Genomic DNA, 13,888 nt, shown 5'->3' with positions numbered 1-13,888 from the left:
TATATATTTATGGTCAATTGATTTTTGACAAAGGTGATATGACAATCAACGGGGAAAAGAACACTCTTTTCAACAAACGGTTCTGGGACAACTGGATAGCTACATGCAAAAGAATAATTTTGGATCCCTAACTCACACTACATACAAAAATTAATTCGAAACAGATCAAATCTAAATGGAGATAGGTGTAAACATTTGTGACCTCGAATTAAGCAATGGTTTCTTAGATATGGCACTAAAAGCAAAAGTGAAAAAAGAAACAGTAGATAAACAAGATGTTATCAAAATTAAAACTTTTGTGTTTCCAAGGATACTATCAAGGGAATGAAAAGATAACCTACAGAATGAGAGAAAATATTTGCAAATCATATATCTTATAAGGCAGAATATATAAAGAACTCTTACAGCTCTATAATAAAAAGACAAATAACCCAATTAAAAACTGGCATTTCAAATGGATTTGAATAGCCATTTCTCCAAAGAAGATATACAAATCGCCAATAAGCACATAAAAGATGCTTGACACCATTAGTTATTAGGAAAATGCAAATATCAAAACCATAAAGAGATACTATGCCATACCTACTAGGAATGCTACAAGCAAAAATATCAATAATAAAAAGTGTTGGTAAGGATGTGCAGAAATTGGAAACCTGGCCGGCCCCGTGGCTTGGTGGTTAAGTGCGCGCGCTCCGATGCTGGTGGCCCGGGTTCGGATCCCGGGCGCGCACCCAGGCACCACTTCTCCATCCATCCTGAGGCCGAGTCCCACATACAGCAACTAGAAGGATGTGCAGCTATGACATACAACTATCTACTGGGGCTTTGGGGGAAAAATAAATAAATAAAATCTTTAAAAAAAAAAAAAGAAAGAAATTGGAAACCTTAGACATCACACTGGTGGGAATGTAAAATGGCACAGCTGCTTTGGAAACAGTTTGCCAGTTCCTCAAAACAAAACATGGAGTTACCATATGACCCAGCAATTCCATTCCTAGGTATATATCCAAGAGAACCGAAAACATATGTCCACACAAACTTATACATGAACGTTCATAGAAGCATTAATCATTGTCAAAAAAAATGGAAATGACCCAAATCTCCATCAAGATGAATGGATCAACAGGAATGTTATATCCATACAAGAGAATATTTTTCAGCAATAAAAAGAAATGAAGTACTGGTTTATGCTATAACCTTGAAACCATTATGAACCTTAACTCTTGAAAATCTTATGCTAAATGAAAGAAGCTAGACACAAAAGGCCACAAATTGAATGATTCCATTTATATGAAATGTCCAGAATAGGCAAATCCATAGGGTAGAAAGTAGATTAGTAGTCGCCCGAGGCTGAGGGAAGGAGGGAATGGGGAGTGACTGCAGGTGAGTATGAGATTTCTTTGTGGAGTCATGAAAACATTCTGGAATTAGTGATGATGGTTGCACAACTTTGTGAGTATACTAAAAACCACTGAATTGTATACAGATCTTTGACTTATGACGGAGGTTACATCCCAATAAACCATCATAAGTTGAAAATATCGTAAGTTGAAAATGCATTTAATACACCTAACCTACCAAACATCATAGCTTAGCCTAGCCTACCTTAAACGTGCTCAGAACACGTATATTGGCCTACACTTGGGCAAAATCATCTCACACAAAGCCTATTTTACAATAAAGTGTTGAATATCTCATGTAATTTATTGACTACTGTACTGAAAGTGAACAACAGAATGGTTATCTGGGTACAGAATGGTTGTAAGTGTACGGGTTGTTTTACACTCATGATCGCGTGGCTGACTGGGAGCTGCGGTCGCTGCTGCTGCCCAGCATCACGAGAGAGGATCCTACCGCATATTGCTAGCCTGCGAAAAGATCAAAATTTAAAATTCAAAGTATGATTTCTACTGAATGCATATCGCTTTCACACAATCACAAAGTCAAAAAATTGTTAAGTCAAACCATTAGAAGTTGGGGACTGTCGGTACTTTAAAAGGATGAATTTTATGGCATGTATATTTATCTCAACTTAAAAATAACAATAATAATGGTGAGATACTTTCATATACTGTTGGTGAGAATGTTCACTGGTAGAACTTCTTGGGAGAGAGGTTTGGAAATGGGTATTAAATTTGACCTGATAATTCAAATTCTAAGAATTTATCCTCTGTAAATAATTATGAATGTCACAACTTTAGCTAAAAAGATTATCTGCAATGCTGTTTATAGTATCAAAATATTGGAAATACCCTGAAGGCACGACAGAGATTTGTGAAACAAATTACAGTACATTCATTCAATGAAAAACGAGTCAGCAATTAAAATTATGTTTATGATATATTATTAACCAGAAAAAGGACACAAAATACAATATGCAGAATGATCCTATTTTTGTTTTTTTAAACTATATATGCATGTATCCATTCCTCCATATTATAGAAATAATAGAACTAAGCTAACACTATAGCCACTAGCCACAGATGGATATTTAAATTTAAATTAATTAGAATACAAATTAAAAATTCAGTTCCTCACCAGCCAGATTTCAAGTGCTCAATAAATACATGAGGACAGAAGCTACTGTACCGGACAGCACAATACATTTCCGTCACCACAGAAAGTTCTACTGAAATGAGCTGATATAGAAGAACACACCAAGTGGGCCTTAGGTGCTTTTAGTCTTTTTCTTCGTTTATGTTTATTTTTCTATAATAAACATAAATGTTTATAATAAAAGAGTATTTTTATTTTTTTAAAGAGTCAAAGTAAACTGAAACAGAGGAGAAGGCATCTGGAAAAACACTCCCTGGGCACAGGCATCGCCCACCACTGCAAATCGAGTGGGTGCCTTTGATCTCGGCAAGAGAGGCTGGTCCTCATAGCCTCCTTGCTGAGACGACACCTCTGCACCCAGTGAGCCGACACCTCTGCACCCAGTGAGCCGGGGGTGGTGGGGAGATGGAAGCGGCCCCAGGCAAGAATGCCCGCTGTTCTTACCCGAAGTTCAGCAGTTTTTCAAGAATAACGCTTCTCAGATTGTTGTATGCCTTTGATGGATTACCAGAGTGATAAAATGGCTGCTTCTGTTCATTTTGTCCAGATTTATAGTTGCTTTCTGGAGGAGAGGATTTGCAGCCTCCTCACTCGGCCACAGCCAGAAGTCCTGCCTCCTAATATAGATTTTAAAAAATAATCATCTCGATACTGCAGGAGGCTTGGGAAGAGGCACTCTCAAACTTTAGGTGATAAAATAGACTAGTTCGTGCTTTCTGGAGGACAACATGGAAATATATCTAAAGCCTCAAAAATATTATGGCCCTCTACTCAATTATGTCACTTCTAGAAACTCTATTTTAAGGAAATAATCATGGATGTGCTCAGAGATTTAGGTACAAGAATGTACATGACAGAGTTGTTTATAATAGCAAAAAGCTGAGTTCAAGTTAAAAGTACAAGATATAGCCTCATGATGAAATATTATATCAGCCATTAAAAATAATGCTGTGCAGGAATATTTAATGACACGAAAAATGTTTGTAAAGGTTAAGCTACAAAAAGAGTTTTAATATAGTATGAAAGGTATCATTTCATTTGTATAATATATAATATATTATATAAATAACATAATATATATTATAATATATAATATAAAAATATATATGCACACATATATGCCTAGAAGAAATGAGAATGATTAAAATGTAAACAGTTACTATTTCTGTGTGGCAGAAAATATCTGATTGGGGGAGTAATCTATTATTTTCAATATTTTCTATAATGAACATGTATCACCATGATAATAAGAAGAAAATAAAAGTTACTGGTTTTAAAAAGATGAAATCATGATTTGAGATAGGAAATCTTTGTATGTAGACCCTGAAATAAAATTATCATTATATTGGGCCGGCCCCGTGGCTTAGCAGTTAAGTGCGCGCACTCCGCTGCTGGCGGCCCAGGTTCGGATTCCGGGCGCGCACGGACGCACTGCTTCTCCGGCCATGCTGAGGCCGCGTCCCACATACAGCAACTAGAAGGATGTGCAGCTATGACACACAACTATCTACTGGGGCTTTGGGGGGAAAAAATAAATAAATAAATAAAATTATCACTATAGTTGAATATTTTTATATTTAGCTCTAGGCTTCCTGGTTGCCAAAACAAAAAGAGAAATACAAAGAATTATATAGGTCTCCACTGTTTGATTTATCAGTTCTTCTCAGGAGATAAACCACTATCCTGCCACTAGATTCTAAGAGAAATGAATGATGTATGCTTCTCAGCAACATTAATATCTACCCTGTAGTGTGGCACTCACAGCCCCCATCTTTGTTCTAACTATCTTTGTAGTTGCTTAAGAACAGTGGTCCCTACACCTTGCTTAGGGACAAATAATACACACACACAGTGCCTATCTTTTTCATAATGTACTTCCACCCCTATTTTCTACCATAGCAAAACAGTCCCAAAATGAATGAGATGTTTTCAATAGACACCAACGATATAATATCTGGCTTTTATGCAATTTTTGATGGGTCACTGTTTCACTACGAACAAGAATACTCAGAAGAATGTCTCACAGATGAAATGAACCATGAAGAGTGGTAGCTGTAGCACACTTTAAGAATGTATGTTTCTTAATAATACATCTGTTTAAGAGCCCCCTGAGAAGAGAAAGTAGAAAAAATTACGTCAGGGCTATGGATGGTTGCTCTAAAACTTGACAGAACCAACGGGCAGAGCTAGAGCTCCCAGCCCTGAAATGGTCCCTGACAAGCTGAACCCGCTATGACAAGAAGTAGCTTCCACAACACACAAACACATGTCAGAGTCAGAGCCTCTGCAGACTCAGACATGGCAGGAGGGGGTGAGGGGAGCTGAGCCTATTGCCTTCTGTGGATGTCCATCCTTGCTATAGAAACCATTCAAATTAGATTTCCCTCTGGAACTTACCTACAGTTTCTCTCAGATTCTATGGATCCAAGTCACTCCCAGAGAAAGCAGAGATACCAGCACTCGGGAGACTACTAAAATAGCTTTCTTCTCCTTCCAAATCCTCCCCACTCCCAAATACTTTCCACTCCATATGTCTGATGCTTACCTTCAAGGACCAAATCAAGTCTTTCTTGACCACCTGTGTGACCTTTCTCTCATCTGTGACCTCTAAGAGCACTTACCCACTATACAACTCATTCCATTCATCTTGCAAGTCATGTGTCCCTAAAAAGGCCATAAGTTGTGAAATATTGGTCATCTCACTCAGTACCATGCATGAGTACTAAGGTGACAAGTTCATCTAGATTACCCAGTTTGTCTATCACCCAAAGTAAATACAGGGCTATCAGGTCCTGTGTTGACAAGTAAAGATAAGGTTGGTAGCACAACTGTTAGCAAAGCAATGGTGCTAACAGGCCAAAGTGTCTTGATTGGGAACATAGTTTTCTAAGATTAATTTGACAAATTAATTTTGTTGTGCTGATCATCATGGAGAAAAAGAACAAAATATTCTTCTTGACATCTAAACAGTTCACAGTCTCTTGGAAAATAAAGATGCATATACAGCTAATTAGGATAACGTGTTATTAATATGAATAAAGTGGGAGGACACAGAAAAATTACAAAGAAAAGCCATCAACAATGTTTCTCAAGAGATGGCTCCAATTTATATCCCCTTGAATTGGGGCCACATGACTAGAAATGGTGTCTAGTTAAAGACAAGGAACGCTTCCTCTACCCTGAAGTGATCTGCCCATGTGCAGAGCCCTGGCCTCTGGACTAGACCATTCACATGTGGAGGACACCACACACTGAAGCTCATCTAGTGCATGACACTGGTCAGGGCAGTGAGGAAGCAGAAACACAGCTGAAGGAACCAGCGTTACACAAGGCACAAGAAAACTTTGAGATGCCAAGAGAGCTGTCTTGAAACCTTTGAAAGCTTGTCTAGTGGAAGATGGGCTGGATAAGCATTTTCCATATTGCAAAAAACAACCCATTGTTGGGTCATGAAATCAATTTAGAGGTACAAGACATAGTAAGTGCTGTTTCATAAAATGCTTGTCATGGGTATGAGTGTGTGTGTGTGTGTGTGTGTGTGTGCGCGGGCGCACGTGCACCCATGAGCACATGCATGTGCACTGGGTCAGGCAAGCGGATTTCTTTCCAAACAGTTTGCAAGGCTATGAATTACACAAAGTATTTGGTAGATTATAGAAGGACACATTTCAATTCAACAGAAATAAAACACCTCTAACAAGTAAAACTATCTCACAATGGGGTGCATTATTTTGAATGGCAGAGAGTTTCCAGCCTCCGAAAGACTACAAGCACCACCAAAACCACAGATTGTCATGAGGGTATTCCTGTAAGTAGTAGAAAGTTAAATAAGAACTCTAAGTTTCCTCTCCATTCTATGAGACTATATCAGTCTAGATCACAGGCAGTAAACTACCACTGAAGGCACACTTAGCAGGGAAACCAGTCACAAGGGTGAATGTATACCACCTGAAATTTCATGTGGGTGTTAATATTGGAATAGCACCTCTGTGAAATGAAAAGTTGTCAGTGATACTTAGACCAGGGGTTCTCAACCTAGATGTACATCAGAATCATCTGGGGAGCTTTTAAAAGCTACCCATGTCAACATATATCAATTGAAACACTGGGGCCCAAGATTTGCATTTGGTTTAATGTTCCCAAGGAAGAGTTGAGAATTACTGATTTATATGCACAAATGACATTTTATAAGGCACAGAGGAAAGGAAAACAGTACCAGGATTTTACATGAAGATCACAAAAAGAAAGAGCTAGAAAACATCAAATCAAGCCTTTTGATTTCTGCTCAAGGTGTAAAGAGCTGAAAAGAGGATCCTCCAACACTTACAACAAATAAAAAGCCAGATAAACTGCAAGTTCATAACATTCTTGAGTCCATTAGACAGCTAAGGTCACAGAGGAACAAAGTAGCCCAAAATCTAAGAACAAGACATCGGCAGGAAGGGACAAGACATGAGCACTTGTTTACCTGAGGCAGATGCACCTGGACACTGGCTAACAAGCATCGAGTAAGAAGTAACAATGGAATGAATACTGTTGGGAGAGTTGAAAGAACATGGAGATATGGAGATAAGCCACTCTGAGGCACAGTGCAAAAGAAAACCTAAGGCTGACAATGAAACAGACATTGAGAAAGGCTCTTCAGCAAACTAGCCCCACTTTAAACTCAAAATATTACAAGAGGAATTTGAATTCTATGGTGTACTAGGATAACTATACCAACAACAAACCTCAAATCCAGTTCAACTCCTGAGTAGACTGATCAATTATACACACTAAAGGCCTAGTAGAAATAGAAAGATATGCCCATTTCCAGGCATAAAAACTATTTATCTCAGTCTCTAAAGTCCTACACAAGATATCTAGTTCTCAACAAAACATTATAGGGCACACAAAAAGCAAGAAAAAACAACACTGTGAAAAGACATAGCAATTAACAGAACCAGACTCAGATATGACACAGACGTTGAAGCTATTAGACACAAAATTTAAAATAATAATTAATTGTAAAAGACCCTAATGGAAAGGGTGAACAACATGAAAGATCAAATGTATAATTTTAACAGAAAGATGGAAACTATAAGAGAGAATGAAATAGAAATGCTTGAAAGGCTAAACATAGTAATAGAAATGAAGAATGCTTTCAACAGGCATTCTTCTGATTTGACACAGCCAAGGAAAGAATCAGTGAACTTGAAAATAGATAAATACAAATTACCCAAACTAAAACAAGAAGAAGAAAAAAGAATGAAACAAAAGAAGTGTCCAACAACTGTGGAACAATACCAAAAATTCTAACCTAACTATAATCAAAATGTCAGAAGGAGAAAAGAAAGAGAATGGGGCAGAAGAATACTTGAAGAATTGCTGAGAATTTGCTAAAATTAATGACAGATACCAAACCACAGATCCAGGAAGCTCAAGAACGACAAGCAGGATAAATACCAAGCACACGCATGCGTGTGCCTGCATGCACACACCCCCACACCCTTAGGCATATCATATTCCAACAGCACAAAAAGAAAATCTTGAATGCAGTGGGAGAAAAATAAAACATTAAATACAAAGGAACAAAGAAAAGAATTATAGAAGACATCTTGTCAGAAGGCATGCGAGTAAGAAGAAAATGAAGCAACATCTTTAAAGTGCTGAAAGAAAAAAACTGTCAACCCAGAATTCTATACCCAATGAAGACATCTTTCAACAATGAAGGAGAAATAAGGACTGTCATAGCAAACAAAAACTGAGAGAATTCAGTGCCAGGAGACCTACACTACAAGAAATGCTAAATGAAGTTTTTCAGGCAGAAGGAATACAATGCCACACAGAAACGTGGATCTACACAAAGAAATGAAGAGTGCTGGAAATGGAATAAATGAAAGCCAAACAAAATTCACCTTTTTCTTATTTTTTATTGCTATAAAAGATAACTGAATGCTTAAAGCAAAAGTCAGCAAATTATGGCCTGCAAGCCAAATCCAGCCCATAATCTGTTTCAGTATGACTTATGAACTGAGAATGGTTTCTATATTTTTAAAGTGTTGTTTAAAAAAAGAAGAATATGCAACAGACACCATATGTGGCCTCAAAGCCTAAAATATTTACTTTTTGTCCTTTTACAAGAAAATTTTGTTGACCCATGGTCTAAAGCAAAAATAGCAGCAATGTTTTGTTTACAGCCTATGCAAAAGAAAAATGATAATAACAATAACACAAATGATAGAAAGAAAAGGAGTGGGAATATACTACTGAAAGTCCTTAAACCACAGATGAAACACTCCCTTGAGATGACTTCTTGACCCATGTGTTATTTCTGAAAGTTGATTCTGATTAATATATTAATTTATATATATATCACTAAAAATGTTAAATAAACATAAATAAAAAGTCCATAGTGGAGATAAAAAGGAATCATAAAAAATGCAAGTAATAAGAAAAAAACAAACAAACAAAAAAAGAACTAATGCAACAAATAGAAAAGAGCTACCAAGATGGTAGATTTTAATTAAGCCATGTGAATATCATAGTAAATGTGAATGATCTAATTATTCACCAATTAAAAAACAGATATTGTCAGGTTGGTTAAAAAAAGTAAGACCCAACTATATGAGGTCTACAAAAAAACTCACCTTAAATATACAGACATAGGTAGGTTAAAAGTAAAAGAACAGAAAAAGATATAGGATGCAAACACTAACCAAAAGAAAGCTGGAGTAGCTACACTATTAACACCCAAAGTAGACTCCAAAACAAGGAATATTAACAGGGATAAAGAGGAATATTACACAACAAGAAAGAGATCAATTCTCCAAGAGGACATAACAATCCTAAATGTGTATGCACTTAAAAACAGACCGTCAAAATACATGAAGCAAAAAGTGATAGAACTGAATGCAGAAATAGAAAAACATATAACTGTAGCTGGAGACTCTAATGTTTCTCTCTGTTATTGATAAAATAAATAGAAGAAAATAAAGACACAGAAGACCTGAAAAACCCTATCAAACAACTTGACCTAATATTTCCAACACATTCTACCCAACAATAGCAGAATACACATTCTTTTCAAGTGCACATTGAACATTTACCAAGCTAGATCATATTCTTGGTCATAAAACAAACGTGAACAAATTTAAAAGATTAGAAATCATGCAAATTATATTGTGGGATAGTAATAGAATTAAACTAGAAATCAATAACAAAAAGATTTCTGGGAAATTCCCAAATACTTGAAAATTAAATGGCGTACTTTGAAATAACACATGGGTCAAGAGGAAGTCTCAAGGGAAATTTTAAAAAAATGAAAATGAAAATACACATATCAAAATTGTGGAATGCAGCTAAACCAGTGGTTAGAGGGAAATTTATAGCATTAAATGCTTATATTAAAACAGAAGAAAAATCTCAGATCAGTAATATAAGCTTACCCCTTAAGAAAATAGGAGAGCAAATTAAACCCAAAGCAAGGGGAAGGAAGGAAATAATAAAGATAAAAATAGTAATCAATAAAATTGAAAATAGAAAAATAATAGACAAAATTAATGAAACCAAAATCTGGATCTTTGAAAAGATCAATAAAATTGACAAACTTCTAGACAGACTAAGTAAGAAAAAGATTGAAGATGCAAATTGCCAAAATCAGGAAAGAGAGAACATCACTATAGACCCCACAGACATGAAATAGATAATATGAGAATACCACAAAAAATTCTATATCCATAGATCTGACAACTTGGTGAAGTAGACCAATTCTTTGAAAAACATAAACTACCAAACATAAACTACAAAGCTTATTAAGAAGAAACAGGTAACCTGAATTGTCCTTTACCTATTAAAGAAATAAAATTTGTAGTTAAAAACCTTCCTGGGCCGGCCCTGTGGCTTGGCGGTTAAGTGCGCGCGCTCCGCTGCTGGCGGCCCAGGTTCAGATCCCGGGCGCGCACTGACGCGCCACTTGTCCAGCCATGCTGAGGCTGCATCCCACATGCAGCAACTAGAAGGATGTGCAGCTATGACATACAACTATATACTGGGGCTTTGGGGAAAAAAATAAAATAAATAAAAATTTAAAAAACCTTCCATCGAAGAAAACTCCAGGACAAATTGGTTTCACTAATGAATTCTATCAAATATTGAAGAAATAATACCAATCCTACACAGTGTCTTCCAAAAATATATCAAAACCAAGTGGGGTTTATCCCAGGCATACAAGGTAGGTTCAACATTTGAAAATCAATCAGCGTAATTAGCCATATAAAATATGAAGAAAAATCACATGATCCTGTCAATAGATGGAGAAAAAGAACTCAACAAAATTGAGAATCTATCCGGGGCCAGCCTGGTGGCGTAGCAGTTAAGTTTGTGTGCTCCACTTCAGTGGCCCAGGGTTCACCAGTTTGGATCCTGGGAGCAGACCTATGCACCACTCACCAAGCCATGCTGAGGCAGCGTCCCACATAGAGCAACTAGAAGGATGTACAGCTATGACACACAATTATCTGCTGGGGCTTTGGGGAGAAAAAGGGAGGAAGATTGGCAACAGACGTTGGCTCAGGGTCAATCTTCCTCAAAAAAAAAAATCAACATCTATCCATAACAAAAACTCTCAGTAAACTAGGAATACAAGGGAAATTCCTTAATGTCATGGGGCATCTACAAAAAACCTCAGCTAACATCATACTTAATAGTGAAAGATTGATTGTTTCCCCCTTATGATAAGAAACAAGGCAAGGATGTTCTCTCACCACTCCTACTCAAAGCTGTACTGAAATTCTTAGGCAGTGCAATAAGGCAAAGAAAAAAAGAAACAAACAAACAAAGAAGAGGCATCCAGATTGCAAAGGAAGAATTAAAAGTGCCTTTATTCACAGATGACATGATTGTCTATGTAAAAAATCCCAAAGATTCTACCAATAAAGCTCCCAGAAGAAATAAATAAGCAACTTTAGCAAGGTAACAGAATATTATGTCAATATACAAAAGTCAATTGTATTTCTATATACTAGCATCAATAGCAACCCCAAAAATGAAATACTTAAGTCTAAAGCTAACAAAACATGTGCCTGATCTATATCCTGAAAACTACAGAATGCCAATAGAAAAATCAAAAAAGACTTAAATAAATAGAGAGAGAAGATACATGGTGTTCATGAATTGGAAGACTCAATATTGTAAAGATATCAATTCTTCATAAATTAATCTACAGATTCAATGCAGTCCCACTGAAAATCCCAGCGGGATTTTTTGTAGATATTGACAAGCTGATTCTACAATTTACATGGAAAGGCAAAGCAAATAGAAGAGCCATAACAATTCTGAAAAAGAATAAAGTTAGAGGAATTATACTACCTGCTTTCAATACTTATTATAAAGTCACAATAATCAAGACAGTGTTGTGTTAGCACAAAGTAGGCATATAGATCAAAGGAATAGAACTGAGAGTCCAGAAATAAACCCTTACATTTATGGCCAATTGATTTTCAACAAGAGTAAGACAATTCAATAGGGAAAGGATAGTCTTTTCAACAAATGATGCTGGAACAACTGGACTTCACAAGCCAAAAAAAAAAAAAATTTCCTTGACTCATACTTTACATCTTATACAAAAATTAACCCAAAATGGATCAAAGACCTAAGTGTAAATCATAAAACTAGAAAACTTCTAGAAGAAAACATAGAAAATTTTCAAGATTTTTGGTTAGACAAAGAATTATTGGATAAAACAACAAAATTCTGATCCACAAAAAGATTGATAAATTGCTTTATCAAAGTTAAAAAAAATTTTGCCCTGAGAAAGACACTGTTATGAGAATGAAAGATAAATCACAGACTGGGAGACGTTATTTGCAAATCACATTTCTGACAAAGGAAGTATATCCAGATTATGTAAAGAACTCTCAAAACTCAACAGTAAGAAAACAAACAACCCAATAAAAATAGGTAATCAAAATCACCTCTGCATAACATTTCTATGCTGTAAATTTTTATTTGAATTTGTATATTTTTCCCATTCAGTTATGGGTGCAAATATAACTTGTCACCAATTTTCATTTGTACCATATTATTTGACCCTGGAATTAGACTTTTGATCTCTGTTTACTTTTGATGCACTTTATATTGATCTAAAAAGAAAAAAAAAATTTTAGTTTTCTTTGAACTCAGGAGATAAATTTCATATACATCTTTAGTAATGAGACTATCTTTCCTATCAAATAAAATTGGCTCTTTAAACACCTAAAAAATGTTATAACTTTCTGAGGCATCAAAAACTATCTTCTCACTTTTTAAATAATGAAACCTGAATCGCCACATTTTTAATCACCATACTTCCTTCTTCCCCTGTTACCAAATTAAACAATTCAGGAACACAACAATGAAAGAAATGAGCCTTATTTTCCCTTTGCTCATATTTCTTTACTTATTTCTCATCACCTGGTACCATGTTTTGTAAGTTATTGTAAATCATGTTTGAGAACAATGTGAGGTATAACAAACAAAGAGACTCTGCATGAAAGAAATCCTTTAAGATCAAGTTATTCAATACATAACTCTCTTCTTCCAAGTGAACATCTTTTTTTTTTTTTGCCCAATACCATACACGTTCAGGCCACATGTCTCTACTGGAAACCAGAGAGAGGATAAACCTTGAAGATTTCCAGCACTAGGCCCAGCTTGTTTCCAACTACTGCATTCTTCTCTTAACTTATTTTATTTTTCACTATAGTATTTCTCATCATCTGACATATGAGATAAAACATACATACATCTCCTTCCAGTAGATTGTAAGCTCCATGAGAACAGAGACTTTGTCTTTCTTGTGTCCCAGAACAGTGTCTGGCACATAGTAGATGCTCAAGAAATATCTGTCAAATGACTGACTGCTCAAGGCATTTCTCTACCTCATTCCCTCACATTCTTTCAGTGATCCTGGCCAGCCCATGGCAGTACTGCTGATGGAAACAACAAACTATGCTGCCTTCCACTGCCTCCTTTCTTCCAGGATTAGTGACCAGGTCTTTTTGCCAATTTCTGTGCTACCTAGATATTGAGGATGGGGAATCATGAAGAGTAGCATCCTTGGTTGCCCAATCTAACTCCAAATGTCCACCAATATCCACCACATCAAATGGAAATAGGAAGCAGAACTCACCTCATACTTCAAATGAAAACAGGCTCAAGGATTTAAAAGCAGCAGAGAGTAGAGGCTGGTTTCCTACTGAACACAACCACGGATATTCACCCACTGGACCTCTTGTCAGGTGAACTGTTTTCTAGTCCAGGATCTACCACTAACTGCATCTTCACCACGTCCCAGCCTGTTAGTTTGAACACA

General features: G+C 36.3%; 1 protein-coding gene across 8 annotated transcripts in view; it reads right to left on the bottom strand.

Annotated features, from left to right (window-relative positions):
- LYPD6B (LY6/PLAUR domain containing 6B) overlaps nucleotides 1-13,888 on the bottom strand; it is a 160,989-nt gene extending 147,101 nt beyond the window's left edge. For 6 of the 8 annotated variants that reach the window (XM_058548930.1, XM_058548933.1, XM_058548932.1 and 3 more), the window contains exon 1: nucleotides 13,706-13,888. The gene's annotated coding sequence lies outside the window, so the exon portion shown is untranslated. The remainder of the gene's footprint in view (nucleotides 1-13,705) is intronic. The other 2 variants (XM_058548931.1, XM_058548934.1) reach the window with 1 other exon arrangement.

This window comes from Diceros bicornis, chromosome 10 (genome assembly GCF_020826845.1).
Source record: "Diceros bicornis minor isolate mBicDic1 chromosome 10, mDicBic1.mat.cur, whole genome shotgun sequence".
In the NCBI taxonomy this organism is placed as follows: Eukaryota; Metazoa; Chordata; class Mammalia; order Perissodactyla; family Rhinocerotidae; genus Diceros; species Diceros bicornis.
The sequence above is the reverse complement of the archived record's forward strand: the minus strand, read 5'-3'. Positions and strand labels throughout refer to the sequence as shown.